Raw genomic sequence first — 17,930 nt, forward strand, 5'->3', positions numbered from 1 at the left:
GCTATGGAGTCCATAGTCAGGCAATCTGGATTTTTCTCTGGTTATGTAAGTGTGCCATCTGTTGTGCAAAATACTTCTTCTCCTGCTGCCTGATGCATTTGGGTTCCCACTCCCTTTGAGGTGATGCCATCAGCCAGTGTGGGAGGAAAGTATGAGCATAGACACATGGTGCAATGGGATCTCCCAGGTGAATCTCACTTAATGCAGCTGAGAGGCAGAATTCAATTTCTCCACCAGGCTACAGACACCAAATGGGGTGAGAAGGATATAGGTAAAATTCATTTGTGATGACAGAATGACATTGTATTTTAGTATGGCCTGTGCAGTTAAAGAGCTTATTCTGGAGACTGTCATACTCACTCCTTTTATCTTTGCTAATCCTGGGTCACAGCCGTGGGGAGGGGGCCTTTTGCCTGGACAGTCCAGGCAAATTCAGGGTTTGAATCCACTTGTTTGAAAAAAGAGGCTGTGCGCATTCGTTGCATAGCCAAGTAACAACAATGCCAGCTAAAAGGAAGACAGCAAAAGTATAGACATTGAATCCCTACATCCAAATCTGCCGACCAGCACATAAACAGTGGCTTGGCATGATGGTGCAATTCTCTTGCTCAACAAGAAGCAGAAGGCAGCACAGGGGTAACTGTGAGCCATTATGAAAACTCCAAGGAAACATAGATTGACTCGGGGGGTGGGGGAGAGTATCTCCATTGCTGCAGTGCTGAGTTGTGAGAACACACCTGAATATCTCCCAGTCCCATAAAACCCCTCATTACTCTACCTCCTCCAATCTGGATTGGTGTGATTGGTCCCTCATTGTGCGCGGTAGGGTTGAAAGATTGAAATTGGGGCTATGTTCATTTTACAATATGCTAACTGCTAATTCTGCTTCTGTAAACCTGCTTGCGCTAACACTGACTCTTCCCCTCCCAGAAATAAGTTACAAAGTTACAAAGTCCAGATGCAGGCCCAGGGACAAGGTCTGCAAACATAAATAAAGAACAAAAGAGTATGTTCTTCTAAATTCCTGTTTAGAAACTCTCAGCAATGGACTCAAGACAAGGACCATCTGGCGAGCCCAGCAAACTAGGTCAAATGTCAACCAATCACGAGCCTGTAACTATGTGGACTCCCCCCCAGGGAAGCCTCCCCCTAGAGAGCCAACCAGTTTACCACTAGTGTTACAAGACTTCCCACACAACAAAATGATTGCTGGAGTATATGATAATTTTTAATCCTGGGGAGCCTGGGGTCTTATGCTAATCCTGTGGTTTTTGTCTTTAAAAGTGCCTGTAACCGCTGCTCGGGGGCTTCCAGTCTGCCTTGGACAGGGAGCCCGTTTGCACAAACGCCTAATAAAATCCTCTTGCTTGTTGCATCTGCTGGTTTGGAGTCTTGGTTCCTGGGGTGCCCTCCCGTTGAAGAAAGCATCCCAGTGGGTCTGGGGTCTTTCAGGGTGAGTGGCAGGAGTTAATGCTGGCAGAATATGTGTACATCCATTCATCTAGGTCGTCCCTCTACAGGATCAAGATGATGCGTGTCTGTGCGTGGGGTCATGGACCTGGCCAGCGTGGTGTGCAGGGATCCTAATGGTCGGCGTGGTGTCCACTGGCAGTCCCAGCGCTGAGGAAATTGCCGCCTGGCTGTTTGCTGCGTGGCGGCTGCAGAGGTCTGCTCTTCAGTGGGTTCTTGGAAGACGCCGGCAGGGAGAGAAGAGGGGGACACTGGTTCTTTGGGATATAGTGTTCTTTGTGGGTACAGTGGTGAGGGTGACTCCCTTCTCGTGCTGGGGCTAGGCCGTAGGCGTTCCTGTCAGGGATCCCGGATGCCAGCAGTAGGGGGAACACGTCTGGCTCCTCAGCCTGGTGCCATTGGGGTGCGGCTCTCTCGGATGGTGCTGCTGCTGGGCAGTGGAGGGGAAAGGATGAACCCACGTCACGCGGGGACCCATGGCGACCATAGCGAATGCGCCCCAAGAGGAGGGAAGACGCGTGGGGGAGGGCGGGCTTGAAATAGAGACACTTCATGGAAGCTGATTCTCTACCTTCATCATCCACAGACGCTGCCGGCTGGCAGCGCAAAGGCCAGAAGTCTGGACGTTTCCCCTGGAGGTATTAGCGTGAACCACATTGCTGCCTGGTTATTTGCCACGTTGCTGAATCCAGAGTTCTGGTTCTGACTTGGTTTATTGGAGACACCATCAGGTAAGAGATGGGATGACATGAGCCTCTTTGGGAGCATGTGTTTTGGTTTTAGTTTTTCGTTCATTTGTTTGTTTTCATTAGGGGTGTTGAACCTAGGCCATGTGGGGAGCCTGGGCCATGTCCACGAATGCACCCCGAGAGGAGGGAAGATGCGTGGGGGGGATGAAGAGTAGAAACATTGCGTGGATACTGATTCTCCACCTTTGTCATCCACAGACATCGCCAACTGGGGGTGCAAAGGCCCTAAGGGCTCCGAGTTCTCCTCTGGCAGTACTGGTGTGTGCCACATTGCCGCCTAGCTGTTTGTCACCTTGCTGCATCCACAGATCTGATCCTCAGGTGTGGTCCTCAGGTGCTCCTTGGAAGTCACCATCAGGTAGAAAACAGGATGAAAAGTAACTCTTTGGGAGCAGGGTTTTCTGTTTTATTCTTTGTCATTCATGTGTCTTGTATTCCCACCTGGGTGTTGTCTCTTAGCTTTTTACACCAGGCTAGTGCTTTATTGCTTTGATCCATAGCTCCACTTCTGATTTTCTCATGGTTAATTATAGATAAGATTACCACAGGGGGGAGGATTGGGTGGGGGCACAAGGTGGGGGGGAGGGGGGGAGGCTGGGAAGGGATGGGAAGGGGAAACAAAGGAGGAGGCTACAATGCTTGATAAGAAATGTACTCATTATCTTGCCCATGTAATTGTAACCCCTCTGTACAGTATTTTCACAATAAAAAATAAATAAAAATTAAATTAAAAAAAAAGATTACCACAGAATTTTCCTGGCAGGGCTGGTTTGAATAGTGATCCTTAGATCTCAGCCTCCTGAGTAGGTAGGATTATAGATGTGAACCACGGCACCTGGCTTTGGGAGCAGGTTTTAAGTGGGATGTGTGGTTATTTTTGCTGCTCTGTGGTACTAGGTCAGGTGGTCTATTTTGTTCTCTGGGTATCCAGTATGCCAGCAGTTGGATATGGTAACTCTACTTCCAACCAAGTCCAATTCATACTCCTTCTTGCTCTTGGTTGGTGTCATAGGAGGTGGAAAATAGGTTGCAGACTCCCTGATGCTACTGGGCCTCCCCACTGAATTTTTGGTATTGTACACTGAGAGGAGCAATATGATACTCCATCTGCAACTTAAAGAAGAAATTCAAAATCTCTATCCCTACTTGTTTTGTTGTATCAAGGTGGCATTATGTTTTAGTAGGGCCTCTGGTTACAATGATATTTTTGGGGTCTGTGACAACCTGTTCTTATTCTTCAAGCTAATGCAAATCAGAGGTGGTTGTTGGTGTATCTTTGTTTGAGATCAATGCGTGGAAAATTTACCATGGCTTTCTTTTTTTAAAAAAAAATCAATATGCCGTTGCACTTGTGGCATGGCCCACCTGATAGAATGCATCACCCATAGTCCCTAAAAAAAAGCCAATCAAGTGATGGTACATCCTTCAATCTATATCTTTGGACCAGCAACTAACAGACATGGCCTGTTCTGCTGTATGTCCTCTTCCTAGACTAGAAGCCCAGCATTGCTGGGAAGTAACTGTAAGATGGGGATCAAAAGCTACTCAAACTGTAAAGGTTCTACTTGTGTATTTCCATCTTATGACAAACCAGAATACCACCTTTCCTCCATATAAACAAACAAGAAAACAAGAAAAAAGACTCATTTCTCACCATCCCGTACTTAATGTTTAAGTGAGGGGCACAAGGTTTACTGGCAAACTGTGTGAAAGTGCAGACTTTTTACTCCTATTCAGTATCAGAAAGGCATCTGGGAGTGGGGTTGAGAGGTATTGATGTTGGGTTTTGGTGGTGAGCCTCCACATGCTTTTTCTCCAGATGTTTATTGGCAGCTCTAGACTTCCTACTCATAAGACCTTCACTGGCAGTTTTGGAGTGTATGAAATTGCTGCCCATATATTTGAAGCTTGGCAGGGTCCAGTGTCCAATTCACAGGTTGATTTATCAATGATGTCACCAGTCAAAAAGTAGAATGATAAGTAGTAATTGGAGAACAGGTTCAAAGGGCCAACTGTTGCTTCATTGGTCTGCCATGATGTCCTAGGTTGAGGGGAACAGTATTCCTTGCTGGGTAGCCACTGATGTAGGCAGTTGGTCAGAATACATCTCCTGCTTCATCTGGTACAGCAGGAGCTTCAACTTGTTATTGCATGCTACTTCCAGGCAGTGTAGGAGAAAAGTATGCCCCAGGTCTCTTGGTGACACTGGATTTTTTTATCATTAAAAATGAATCTACACAACAGCCAGAAATAGGCAACACCGGGTAAGCCCCCACAGTCATCCAGTGCCTGCAGTGCCAGAGGCATCCCTGTGGACCCCCGCTAACTCTGCATACAGCCCCCAGGAAACCACAGTCATAGCCAATCCCTCCGCCCTGTCAACTGTGTGCTCTGCTGGGACCTGCTCCCTCCTGCTTTGTGCACTGCTGACACAGTCTGTAGCTGCAGACAGCCACCCCCAAGGCTGCTGGCCACTTCCCACTGCTGCTGTTACAGCCCAGCACATCTGCTGCTCCCCTCAGCAGCCTGCCAAACCAAGCTACACCTGGTCCTCCCAGCACCCTGACTCCCCAGGTCACAAAGCGAGATCCTTCAGCTGCTGCAGACACCATCGCCCCACCTTGTCCTGCCAAAACCAAGACCCTCTGACTGATAACCCACCAACACCTTCCTGGCCACCACAACACAGGCTTTGTGGTCCAGCGCACCACCAGCTAAAGACCTTGTGAGTAACCCAGTTGGGTCCATTCCCTGGGTGTGGCAATTCTCTGTGGGTTCCCAAAGCCCTCTGACCCAAGCCCCTTTCCAAAAGAGAGGGATCACATCAGAGGCCAACACAAACTTAAGCTCTGTTCCTAAAGCTCTTGTGGCTACCTGGGAAAGCCTAGGAACACAACTCCAGGCCTGTGATAGCAGTCTATAAATTTGAAACTCTGAAACTCCCCACCATCAGGCCTGAGAGTAGGATACTAGGTAGCAGTTATCCTCCCTTGTCAAAAGGCCATCTGGCCCCAATCAAGCCACAAGGAAAGGCACACAGGTTTTATCAGGAATTGCCTTAGAGGACTATGTGGAGCCTCAAGCTCCCCCAAACAACCCGAAAAAAAGCACTCTTTAGATTTTTAATTTGTTTTTATGTCGGATCGTTTGCTGTTTATTTTTGTTTCTGTGTGTTACTTTGGTGTATTGTTTTTTAAGGATTTGCTATCTCACTTAAATCTTTTATTTTTCACTATTATTTAGTTTTTTCTTCCACTTTTCAATTTCCTAATTTTAATTTTTGTTTTCTCTCACTCTCCCCTTTTCATTTCTCTCCACATTATACTACTACTCCATCAGAGCTACCCTGTCTAGTTCTATACACAAAGTAAGGCCTCATTTATGTATGTAAACAATAATTACAGGAGTTATCTTAGATTAAGCAATGTTCAAATATTCTTTGAATAAAACGTTTCCTAATCTCAGAAATTCTCCCAAATATACTTATATATAACTTCTTTTCTAATCTTCATCTAGATCTCCAAGCTATTCCTTACATTACCTTTCTTCTAATTCTTTTCTATCTCTTACACTCAGAAACAAGGTCCCTATTCTCTTCCTACTACATATACCTCTCCTTTTAGCTGTTCTTACCACTCTACTATCATCATATGCAATTTTTCTTCTGAACTTAAATTATATCTCTCCAATCCTATGACTTCTCTTCTCCATCTTCTCCAGTCCATTGATCCCTACTAGTTTATATCTGATCCTAATTAGTTTGCTCCATTTTGACTGAATACAGGGGCCCACCTTATTAATTCTAAAGTGTAGACCACTTATCAGCCAAACTCAGATAATCTCACAAGTTACAACTATATGTAATCTCTACTATGGAACCACAGCATCCCTCTCCAAGCAAAGAAAAAGAGAACTAAATAGGGAAACACCTATCCATAATTCTGAAACTCTAAGATCTATACATGTACATGACACCGGGTTGGCTCTGGCCCTAAAAGACTGTCCTATTGTCCTACGGGTGTGATTCTTGTCTCCAAAATGGGTAGAAATAACCACAGAAACACAAGAAACCTGGCCAATCAACTAATCCCAACACCATCTTCACATAAACAAGCTACAGAGCAGTCCCAGAATGACCTAGAGGATAATGCTCAAAATACTTTAAAAGCGTGACTGGTGAATCTGCTGAATGAAAAGTTGGACACCCTGCATATGGCTATAAGAGAATGTGATGAGGCCAACCAGAATCTAATAGGCCACTTTGTGGCCTCCACAAATAAAAGGATAAAGGAACTCCAACAGAAGGAGAAAGTGGCCAATAAAAAGATAGAAACCCAGAGAAAGGAGTGGAAAGAGAAGTTGAAAAACCAACTCCAGTAGGTAAGGTAATCTATCCAAGACTTTAAAAAAAACCTCAACAAAGAGCTGGTCACCATTAAGAAAGATCAGTAAGAAGGAAGGGAGACAAACAGCAAAGTAAAAAGCTTTGAAAGCAGAATGGAGGAGGCAGAAGGAAGAATATCAGAGGCTGAAGACAGTTTAGACTCCACAGAGAAAGAGCACACAGATATTCATAACAAACTAAGAAGCATGACAGATCACTGCAGGAAATACAGGATACATTCAGAAAGCCTAATTTGACAATAATAGGTATACAGGAGGACCTGAATAGGGAAGCCAATGGACTAAGAAATATATTCAGCAGAATCCTAGCAGAGAACTTCCCAAATATACAAAAGGACAAGCTCATCCAGATACAAGAAGCTTTCAGAACCCCAAATACACCAGACCAGAGTAGGTCATTCCACTGCCACATTATAGTCCATACAGGATCAATAGCCCAATAGCCACTAAGGAAAGAATTCTTTTTTTTTTTTTTGGTCCAGTCGTGGGGCCTGAACTCTGGGCCTGGGCGCTGTCCCTCACCTCTTCAGCTCAAGGCTAGCGCTCTACCACTTGAGCCACAGCGCCACTTCCGGCTTTTTTCTTTTTGCTTATGTGGTGCTGAGGAATCAAACCCAGGGCCTTAAGCATGCAAGGCAAGTGCTCTACCACTGAGCCACCTTCCCAGCCCGAGGAAAGAATTCTTAAAGCTTCCAGAGAGAAGAGAACAATCACATATAAAGATAACCCAATCAGAATTACCTCAGACTTCTCATCAGACACCATAAAAGCAAGGATGGACTGGAAAGAGGTATGCCATGCCCTAAAGATGAATAACTACCAGCCAAGAATAATCTACCCAGCTAAGCTCTCATTCATAGCAGAAGGACAAATAAAAACCTTCCACAACAAGTCAAATCTGAAGCAATATATCCCTACCAAACAAGCTCTACAAAAAATTCTGAAAGATATTCTAAATAGAAAATCAACAAGAACAGAATATTGACAATGAAAAAGCCCACAAAAAGAGAACTATGTAATCACAGTAAGTACAGGGAAAGACAGCTCCCCCCCAAAAAAATGGATAAAAAGGCAGGAACAGAAAACCCCTCTTAATCCTAACTCTCAATAATAATGGATGTAACTCTTCAATTAAGAGACATAGATTTTCTAGTTGGATCAAAAAGCAAGATCCTTCTATCTGCTGTCTTCAAGAGACATACCTTGCCCACAAAAGCAAACATATACTGAAAGTGAAAGGCTGGAATAAAAATCTACCAAGCAAACAGCCCCCATAAACAAGCGGGAGTTGTAATCCTAATATCAGATAAAATAGACTGCAACTTAAAATCAATGAGAAGAGATAAAGAAGGTCACTACATACTAATTAGAGGATGTCTCTTTCTGGAGTATTTTACAATTCTAAATATCTACTTACCAAATAACAGCACCCAGATTTATCCAAGAAATACTACTTTCCTTCAAAACACATAGATCCAAATATAATAATTGTTGGGGATTTTAACACACCACTATCCCCACTGGATAGATTAACCTGGCAAAAACTCCAAGAAACCTCGGATCTTAACAACTGCATAGATCAACTAGACTTAACAAACATTTGCTGAACATTTCACCCAGCAGCATCAGATTACACCTTCTTCTCAGCAGGACATGAAACATTCTCCAAAATAGACCACATTCTAGTTCACAAAGCAAAATTTGTCCAAATTCAGAAACATTAAAATTATGCCCTGCATTCTCTCAGACCACAAGGGAATAAAATTAGAATTCAACATGAAAAGCCACCAAAAGAAATCCTGTAACACATGGAGACTGAACAACACACTGTTACACCACCAGTGGGTCATTAAAGAGATTAGAAAGGAAATTCAAATATTCATAATACTTAACAAAAAGGGACACACAAACTATCGGCTCCTCTGAGACACAGTAAAGGCAGTACTCAGAGTCAAGTTTATAGCTCTGAGTTCCTACATTAACAAATTGGAGATATCTGAAACCAACAATATAATGAGGCACCTAAAGCTCCTTGAAAAAGAGCAAAAAACTAAACCCCAATCCAGTAAATGGAAACAATAATTAAAATTAAATCAGAACTAAATGCATTAGAGTCCAAAACACTATAGAAAGAATCAACAAAACAAAGAGTTTGTTCTTTGAAAAAAAGTCACAAAATTGACAGACCCCCTAGCAAATCCTATCAGAAAGAAAGAGAACATACCCAAATAAACATACTCAGAGAAGAGAATGGAAACATCACTACAGAAACAACCAAGATGAACATAATAAGGGGATACTTTTCAAACCTTTATGCTAATAAGTTTGAGAGTCAGAAAGATATGGATGAATTTCTAGCAAATACTGACATGCCCAAACTAAACCAAGATGATTTAAACCAAATTAACAGACCCATATCAAGCATTGAAATAGAAATAGCATTAAGAGGTCTCCCACCCAAGAAAAGCCCAGGATTGTATGGATTTACAGCAGAATTCTACAAGGCCTTCAAACCAAAACTCACACCAATATTCCTCTAACTCTTCAATGAAATTGAAAGCAAAAGTTAACTACCAAACATTCTATGAAGCTATCACAACCCTTATCCCAATACTAGGCAGGGACTCATCAAAGAAAGAGAACTATAGAACCATGTCTTTGCTGAACATCAACACAAAACTGCTCAAAAAATTTTGGCCAATCGACCTCAAAAACTCATCAAAAAACCATACATCACGATCAAACAGGATTCACTTCAGCGATCCAAAGGTGGTTCAATATACGTAAATCAATTAATATAATTCATCACATCAACAAGAGCAAGGATAAGAACCTCATGATTATCTCAGTAGATGCAGAAAAAGCCTTTGACAAGATCCAATACCCCTTTATAATGAAAGCTCTGGAAAAACTAGGAATCCATGGAACATTCCTCAAATAATAAAGGCTGTGTATGACAAACATATAGCCAGCATTATACTTAATAGCGAAAAGTTAAAGCCATTTCCTCTAAATTCAGAAAGAGACAAGGACGTCTGCACTCTCCACTCCTCTTCAACTTAATATTAGAATGCCCAGCTAGGGCAATAAGACAAGACTCAAACATAAAGTGATCCAAATAAGGAAGGATGAAAGAAAATTCTCCCTCTTTGGAGATGACATGATCTTTTATTTAAAGAACCCCATGGACTCCACTTCCAAGTAACTTGAGCTGATAGGAAACTTTGGCAGGGTATAAAATTAACCCTCAGGAATCAATGGCTTCTCTGTATGCCAATAATGAGAAGAGCGTGGCTGAAATTAGGAAAGCAACTCCTTTTATAATAGCCCCACAAAAAATAAAATTCCTAGGAGTTAACTAAAGAAGTGAAGGACCTCAATGAAGAAAACTTTAAAAACCTGAAAAAGGAAATTAAAGCAGAACTAAGGAAGTAGAAAAACCTCCCATGCTCCTGGATTGTGAGGATTAACATCATGAAAATGGCAATACTGCTAAAGGCTATCTATAAATTCAATACAATACCTATCAATATCCCAAACTTGTTCTTCAATGAAATAGAAGAAGCAATCCAAAAATTCATATGGAACAATAAATATTAAAACAATCCTGAACAGAAAGAATAGTGCTTGAGGAATATCTATTCCAAATTTCAAACTCTACTACAAAGCCATAGTAATAAAAACAGTCTGGTACTGGCACAAGAACAGACCTGAGGACCAATGCAATAGGACTGAAGACCCAGAAATGAACCCACAGATCTAAAGCCACCTAATCTTTGACAAGGGAGCTAAAGAAATAGAATGAAAGAAAGACAGCCTCTTCAGTAAATGGTGTTGGCAAAATTGGTTAATCACTCGTAGAAAACTAAAGCTAGATGCTTATATATCACCCTCCACCAGAATCAACTACAAATGGATCAAAGACCTTGAAATAAAAGCAGACACCCTGAAAACATTATAGGAAGGAATAGGAGAAAATCTAGGGTTCCTTAGCACAGTCTGAAATGTTCTTAATAGAGACCCAGAAACACAACAAATCAAAGCAAGGCTGGACAAATGGGATTGCATGAAACTGGAGAGCTTCTGCATGGTGAAGGATATAGCAAACAAGATCAATAGAAAGCCCACAGACTGGGAGAAGATCTTCACTAGTCATACAACAGACAAGGGTCTCATATCTAAAATATACTTAGAACTCAAAAAATTAAATCTCCCAACAACAAATCCTTAAAGAAACAACTGCCCAATAAATAAGTGAGCTAAAGACTTACAAACTTTTCTGAAGAGGAAATAAGAATGGCCAATAGACACATGAAGAATTGCTCAACTTCTCCAGTCATAAAAGAAATGCAAATCAAAACAACATTGAGATTCCACCTCACCCAGATAGAATGACTATAATCAAGAAATCTAATAACAACGTATGCTGGAGTGGATGTGGACAAAAGGGAACCCTACTGCATTGTTGGGAGTGTAAATTTGTTCAACAACTTTGGAAAGCAGTATGAAAGTTCCTCAAAAGACTCCACATAGAGGTCCCCTATAACCCAGCAATCCCCACTTTTGGGCATTTACCCAATCAATCACAAACAAAGTCATACCCAAACTACCAGCACAACCGTGTTTATCACAGCATTATTCACCATAGCTAGGATATGGAACCAACCCAGATGCCTCTCAGTAGATGAATGGATCAAGAAAATGTAGTATACATATACAGTGGAATTCTATGCCTCCATCAGAAAGAATGACACTGCCCCATTTGTTAGGAAATGGAATGACTTGGAAAAATTATATTAAGTGAAGTAAACCAGGCCCAAGAAAACATAGGTCCCATGGTTTCCCTTATTTGCAATAACTAGTACATGTCTAGGACAAGCAGAAGTGGTCAAAAGCTATGTACATATGACCAGATAAGATTATGTTAAGCGAAATGAACCCCAAGATAGGGATACAAGTGGTTTTTTTTCTCTCTTGCTGTTGTTTCTAACATATTTATAATGTACCACGTGATTTTTTTATGTTCCTCTCCCATGGTATAATCCCTGTTTTCACTGTATTTGAATCTGGTGCCCTGCATCTTTTACACACCGTTTTTATAATTTGGAGAGGGGAAGGGATATAAAAAATGCTTAAATAAGGATACAGGTTGACCCATTGTAACAATGAGATGTACAAGACACTATGTTGAAAATGAGCTTTACAATTTTGGGCAGGGAGGGAGTAGTTGGGGAGGTGGGGAGGGAAGGGATGGTAGGGAAAAAAACAAAAAAGGAGGCAACAATGCTTGACATAAAAGGTACTCATTACCCTACTCATGTAACTGTAACCTCTTGGTACAGTATTTTTACAATAAAAATATATATATGAAAAAATGAATCTACATAGTGTACTCTGAAATGAGGAAAAGGTTCCTCCACAAGGCTTCAGCCTCTAAAAGAGGACTGAAGATTCTAGCTTGTACTAATGTATTTAGGCTAGGTAACATTATTTATAGAAAGGTGAAGTGTCTTGTCCCTACTGAATAGTAGTGACAGAGTGGCATTATGTTGATAGTGCCTCTATTGCTCAAATGGTGTTTCTGGTGGCTGTTGGACCCACTCAAGTTATCCTAGCTATTTGGGGAGCAATGAGCTGGGAGATGATGTTTGTTTAAGGTCAGTGCAGGCAATGGCAAAGCCTCAATTTCTCCAGAAATGTGGCTCTACCACTGGAGGCCTAGCTCAAGTGAGAGAGAAACCACCAAAAGGACAAAAGACAAATGAGAGTGAGAGAATCCTTGGATCCACTATCCAGGATCAGAAGAGACCCAGATATAGATAGATAGATAGATAGATAGATAGATAGATAGATAGATAGATAGATAGATAGACAGACAGACAGACAGACAGACAGACAGACAGACAGACATAGATAAACACAATGTGCTGTTGTGCCTCTTGCAAGATTGAAAGCCCAATGCTGCCTAGGGAAAATTGTGAGAGCTTATTCAAAGTGTAATGCAACCTAAAAGAATTAGGAATGTGCAGTTCTATTGCTTCAGTACTGGCTCCTGAGTATGAACCCTAATGTACCAGTTTTCTGGCACTTTTGTCTGTGTTTGGTTCCTTGCTTTAATTGGGAGGCAAGAGGCAGGAGTGGCTGATGACAGTGTGCAAATGTGGGCTTCTGAATTCTTTCTAGGAGAGGAATAGGGTTTGTGTGGGAGATGGTGAGTCCCTGCCTGAATTTTCTGTAAATCACCACTGGGAGTGCCAGGGGTCTTATCCAGGTATGAGATACTTTCTGGTACCATTGAGGCTGAGGGAACTGTCTCCTATCTATTTGCCAAACCCTCCCCCAGGTGTATAGTTCTGATCAATCATGTGTTGGTTTGTTGATGCCCACAAGTCGGTATGTGGGGCATGACAACTGCAAATTTGGGAGAAGGTTTAAAGTGATAACTATGACTACCTGCTTCTGCTGTGGGGTCCAGAATCAAGCAGTCTGGATTTCTCGCATGTTATCTAATGATTTGAGCAGTTGTGTAGTATATACTTCCCCTCATACATGGTGTAATTGTGGTTCAGGCTGGCTCTTGGCTGATAATGGCAGCCAGTGCATTTGGAAAATATTCAGTAAGGCTGCTTGGTTCCACAAGGTCTCCCATAAGAATTACGATTAATGCTGCATGAGAAGAGGAGCACAATTCTTCCACCTGGATACAGCCTCCAAAATAGATGGAAGTTTAGTTTTTACAAATTTCTGTGGGTTTTGTACATTTCTTATTGTAAAAATACTCTACAGAGGGGTTACAGTTACATCATCAAGGTAAAGAGTACATTCCCTATCTACCATTGTTGCCTCCTTCTTTGTTTTTTCCCTACCATCCCTTCCCTCCCACCTCCACAACTACCCCCTCAGATAAAAAGCTATGTACCATGTAAGATGATGTTAAGCAAAATGAACCCCAAGATAGGGACACAACTTTTTTTTTTCTTGCTTGCTATTGTTTCTAAGGTATTTATAATGTACCGTGTGATTTTTTTTGTTTCTTTGTATGTTTCTCCTCCAAGGTGTAACCCCTGTTTTCACTGTATTTGATGTCAGTGCCCTGCATCTTGTATATACACTTCTCTAAATTGGGGAGGGGAAGGGAAAAAAACAAAATGCTTAAATAGGGATATAGGTTGACCCATTGTAACAATGAGATGTACAAGACACTATGTTGAAAACGAACTTTGCTGTGTTTTAACATAGTACTTTCAGGAAATAAAATTCTCATAATGAAAGATTAAGTAAAGGAACAACTTCCTAAAAACATGAATAATCATATTGTCAAAATGAATTTAAATATTCTCTTTTATCGTTTTCTCTTTTTTGAGCCCTGGGACTTCAACTCATGGCCTGAGTGCTGTCAATGAGTGTTTTTTTGTTGTTTTTTTTTTGGGGGGGGTTGCTCAAAGACAGATTTGTCTGAGCAGTTGGTTGGTGGGGAGAGTCTCATAGCCTTTCCTGCCGAGGCTGGCTTTGAATGGTGATACCCAGATCTCATACTCCTGAGAAGCTAGTATGATAAGCATAAGCCCCAAGGGTCTGGATTCTGTGTCTTTTTAGAAACAAGGTCTTCTTATTCAGCCTATGTGTCCCTTGACCTCTCTGTACTTTGTCCTCTGCCTTCCTGTTGCTAGGATTATAGGTATATGCCAAAACATCCACCATATTTTTTGAATAGTTCTCAGGTGACATTATGGTCTTGTAAGGAAACTCAGTCATGAGAAACAGAGAAGCAACCACTTAAGAGAAGCAACCACTTAAGAGGCCAAACTGTGAGTCTTTATTGGAGATCCAGAGGACTGCTAGTTGACCCTTGTCTCAAAGACCAGTAGCCATAAATGCAGCTTACACAAAGCTTATATAGGCCATGACCTCATAATATGTAAAGAATTACAACTAACAAAAGTGTTATACAGAAGCAAATCAAACCAGATGAGAACACTTAAACATAATAGAAATGTTAAATAAAAGCAAACCATCTAGGGAAACTTAAGGGTCAATCCATTCCCCTTACTTCATTCCCCACTGGATTAATGTACATGAAATTGAATCCTTAATTTGGAGGGCCTAGGCTGCATTTGGGGGTCTTAGAGGAGGGTGAAGAAGCAGGGCAATGTAGAATTCTAAGCTTCAGTGGATCTGAAGTGGCTTGTGTCTTCCATCCAGAATCAGTAGGTTTCAATTGTATTTGATGGAGCCATGCAGGGATTCAATCTACCTTCACCAGAGTAGGGGTGGTCAAGATAGTGATGTGGAGTCCCTTCCAGACAGGAGTGAATCCATCTTTGATGAGCTTTTTATTTTCGGTCATGGGAGCTGAACTCTGGGCCTGGGCGCTGACCCTCAGCTTTTAGCTCAAGGCTAGTGTCCTACCACTTGAGCCACAGTGCCACTTCTGGCTTTTTTCTGTTTATGTGGTGCTGAGGAATTGAACCCAGGGCCTCATGCATGAGAGGGAAGTACTCTACCACTGGGCCAATTTCCCAGTCCTTTGATGAACTTTTAATTCCAAATGGAGTCTACATGTTGGAAGGGATGGACTGTATCTGACCTGGGAAATGGCAGAATATCCCAGTCTGATTGCACACCTCCTGTTGGGCTATCTGTAAATTCTGCACAGAGACTACAGAGACTTAAGGAAGCATTTTAAAACTAAATAATGAAGGTGACTTCAGTGAAATCTCCCAATATTTTTCTGGTTGCTTTCTCTGAGGGTGTAGACTCTGCAGAAATAGGTGGCTTGAGCATGTATCCATTTCTCACTGTTGTCTCCAACTTGCACATTTGTTACTACTGGTTCCCATGCCTCTTCCTTGAATCTATCCTGCCTCATTTTCTAAAATGATTTCAGTCCTTTGATCTTTTTTTTTTTTTACAGTAGGACATTGATGTCTACTTTTTATTGTGAAAATATTTTGTGTCTTACAAAAAGGATGGACTGGCATTTTGGAAATTTAAGAAAATTAACCCAACCATTAAGACTTGGGAGAAGAATTTGTACAGCTTTCCACAACTTCAAAGAGGTAGTGATAAATGCTTGTCCTTCTGGCAATATCAAATGCAGTTTCTTCCAAGTTGTTCCTCAGACCTGGTTTGATATAGCGTTTCATCAGAAGGAGTTCCAGAGTATCTTTGCTATCTCTATTCCCAGCGACAAGATGCAAGGGGGTTAAGAGGCCTTTAGTTTGGGCATTGGTATCTGCATCATGCTGAAGTAAGAAGGAAGCCACTCTGGTAGTATTCCACTTACAAGCACTGTGCAGGGCTGTCCAGCCCTCCACAGTTATTGCATGAATATCTTCCCTTTGAGCCACCAACTCATGGACAATGTCTAAGTGTTCACTGTAAGCTGCCTAGTATTCACATGAGCAGCCTCTTCAGAAAATAGTCTCTGCACTGTAGTAAGCCGATTATTTTAGGCAGCCCAAAGAAGCAATTTGCTTGGATCCTTCTCCATTTTTTTTTCTTGCAATTGATACCACTCTTAGCTTTTTTCATCTTGTTCCTCATCTTCATCAAAATTGTCTAGCCAGAGACTTTGAGTACCAGTGGGAATGAGGTGTCCATGTGTTTTCAACAGTTCAAGTTGGTTAAAGTGGTCAGAAAACTCCGGTGAATTTTCTGCATCTGTTTTTTTCATCATGATTTATTTTCTCTTTTGCAATTTTTACTATTCTAAATAAAAAAATTTTTTTTCTATGCTAACATAGACTTCTAGAGATGATTTACATCTGCTTTGTTTTGTTCACCAAGATCCGTCCTCTACTGGAACTCCGGACTCCTTTTCCGGGCACCCCAAGCGTGGGTGATTGGCTCTCGGCGGGGTGGGGCGGGGCGGGGCGCACCCTGGGGACCTGGACAATAGGCAGAGGGACGCTACATGGCCGCCCCACAGAGGCTGGCCCCTCCCGCCCGCACCCTGGCCCCGGAGACGTGGGAGGCGTGGAGAGAGGGGCATGGATGGCGGGGGAGTCAGTGGGGGAGACAGGGGCCCGCACTTGGTGGCCTGGCCTGCGTGCCCCACTGACCACTGGACACTGGGAGCCCCGCAGACGCCTCCGGCGCCCACCCGGCTCAGCCCCACCCGGAAGCTGGTCTGCACTCGCCTCAGGGACCCAGTCCCTTGGTCTTAAGGTGAACTGATAGGTGAAAATCCATCTTCTGTTACTTCTTCAAGCTGACTCAGGGACACTGATCCTGCCTAGCCAGGGACTTAAATCCTTAGTCTGCTTTATGAATGGGTTGCCAAGATCAGATGGCATTAGGTGCAATATTTACTCCAGCTGAAAAGTGCAAACAATATTTAACTTTTAACAACTTCACAGACATTTTGGCTACAGAAATGTAACCTGTTTAGCACTCTGGTTTACAAAAGCATTGTCTTGGCTGCCTGTGGAACCTGACCTTTGGTGACCCTTAAAATGCCCAATAGGTGCCTGTGATGGTTCCCCTATAGCCCAATAGGGATGTAATCTGAAGTCCATGCCTTTTTGGTTACAATCCTCTTTTGAACAGATACATTTATGTGGCTGGTGTTAGGCCAAAACTTTCTGGCAGTTAGGGCTTTGAGCAGATACAGTGGGTTGGGATTTTAGACTATCCCTTAATTTGACAGCCCTAGCTCTTTATTACTTACTGTAATGCATGACTGACACATGCTAGAGTGTAAATTCCTGCTCAATTAAAAGTAGGCAGGCATGGGCATTAGATAAGCATTCTTACAGACCATTTTCCTAGGATCTCCCAGCTTTGATTAATTTTGAAGGGCCAACCACAAATGACTCCAGGATCTGACACCATCTTTGTCATCCAAGCAGTGTTTTTCACCTACATCTGGATGCCCGTCATTGCCAAGACAAGCCAACAGCTTCTTTTTCATGCTTAGATAATGCCTTTGGCATTTCCCTTGGTTTGTTGCTGGACTTGAGCTCAGGGCCTGAGCACTGTCCCTGACCTATCCCGCTCAATGCTAGTACCCTACCACTTTTGATCCATAGCACAAATTCACTGCTTCCAGTACTCTTTTGGTTAATTAGAAATCAAAGTCTCACAAGGATTCTTCTCTGCCCAGGCTGACTTTTGAACTGCAGTCTTTAGATCAATGAGTCTTTCCCAAAAGCTCTTTTACTCCAATAAAGCAACAAGGAGATGAAATAGAAATAGGCCTTATGCATGGTCTTACCTGAACCTTATTAACAGCCAAAGTTACATCTGACAAACTTAGAAGATTCGTGTTTCTCTCTGTGGGTCCATCTGTAATTGCTAAAGAAA

The 17,930-nt window shown here is 42.3% G+C and overlaps 1 pseudogene; it reads right to left on the reverse strand.

Annotated features, from left to right (window-relative positions):
• Window positions 1-15,634: 15,634 nt before the first annotated feature.
• Window positions 15,635-16,328, reverse strand: LOC122111755 (annotated as a pseudogene).
• Between the last annotated feature and the right edge of the window lie 1,602 nt (window positions 16,329-17,930).

The sequence above is a fragment of the Dipodomys spectabilis genome, unplaced genomic scaffold (assembly GCF_019054845.1).
Source record: "Dipodomys spectabilis isolate Male_0828 unplaced genomic scaffold, ASM1905484v1 ptg000087l, whole genome shotgun sequence".
NCBI classification, from domain to species: domain Eukaryota; kingdom Metazoa; phylum Chordata; class Mammalia; order Rodentia; family Heteromyidae; genus Dipodomys; species Dipodomys spectabilis.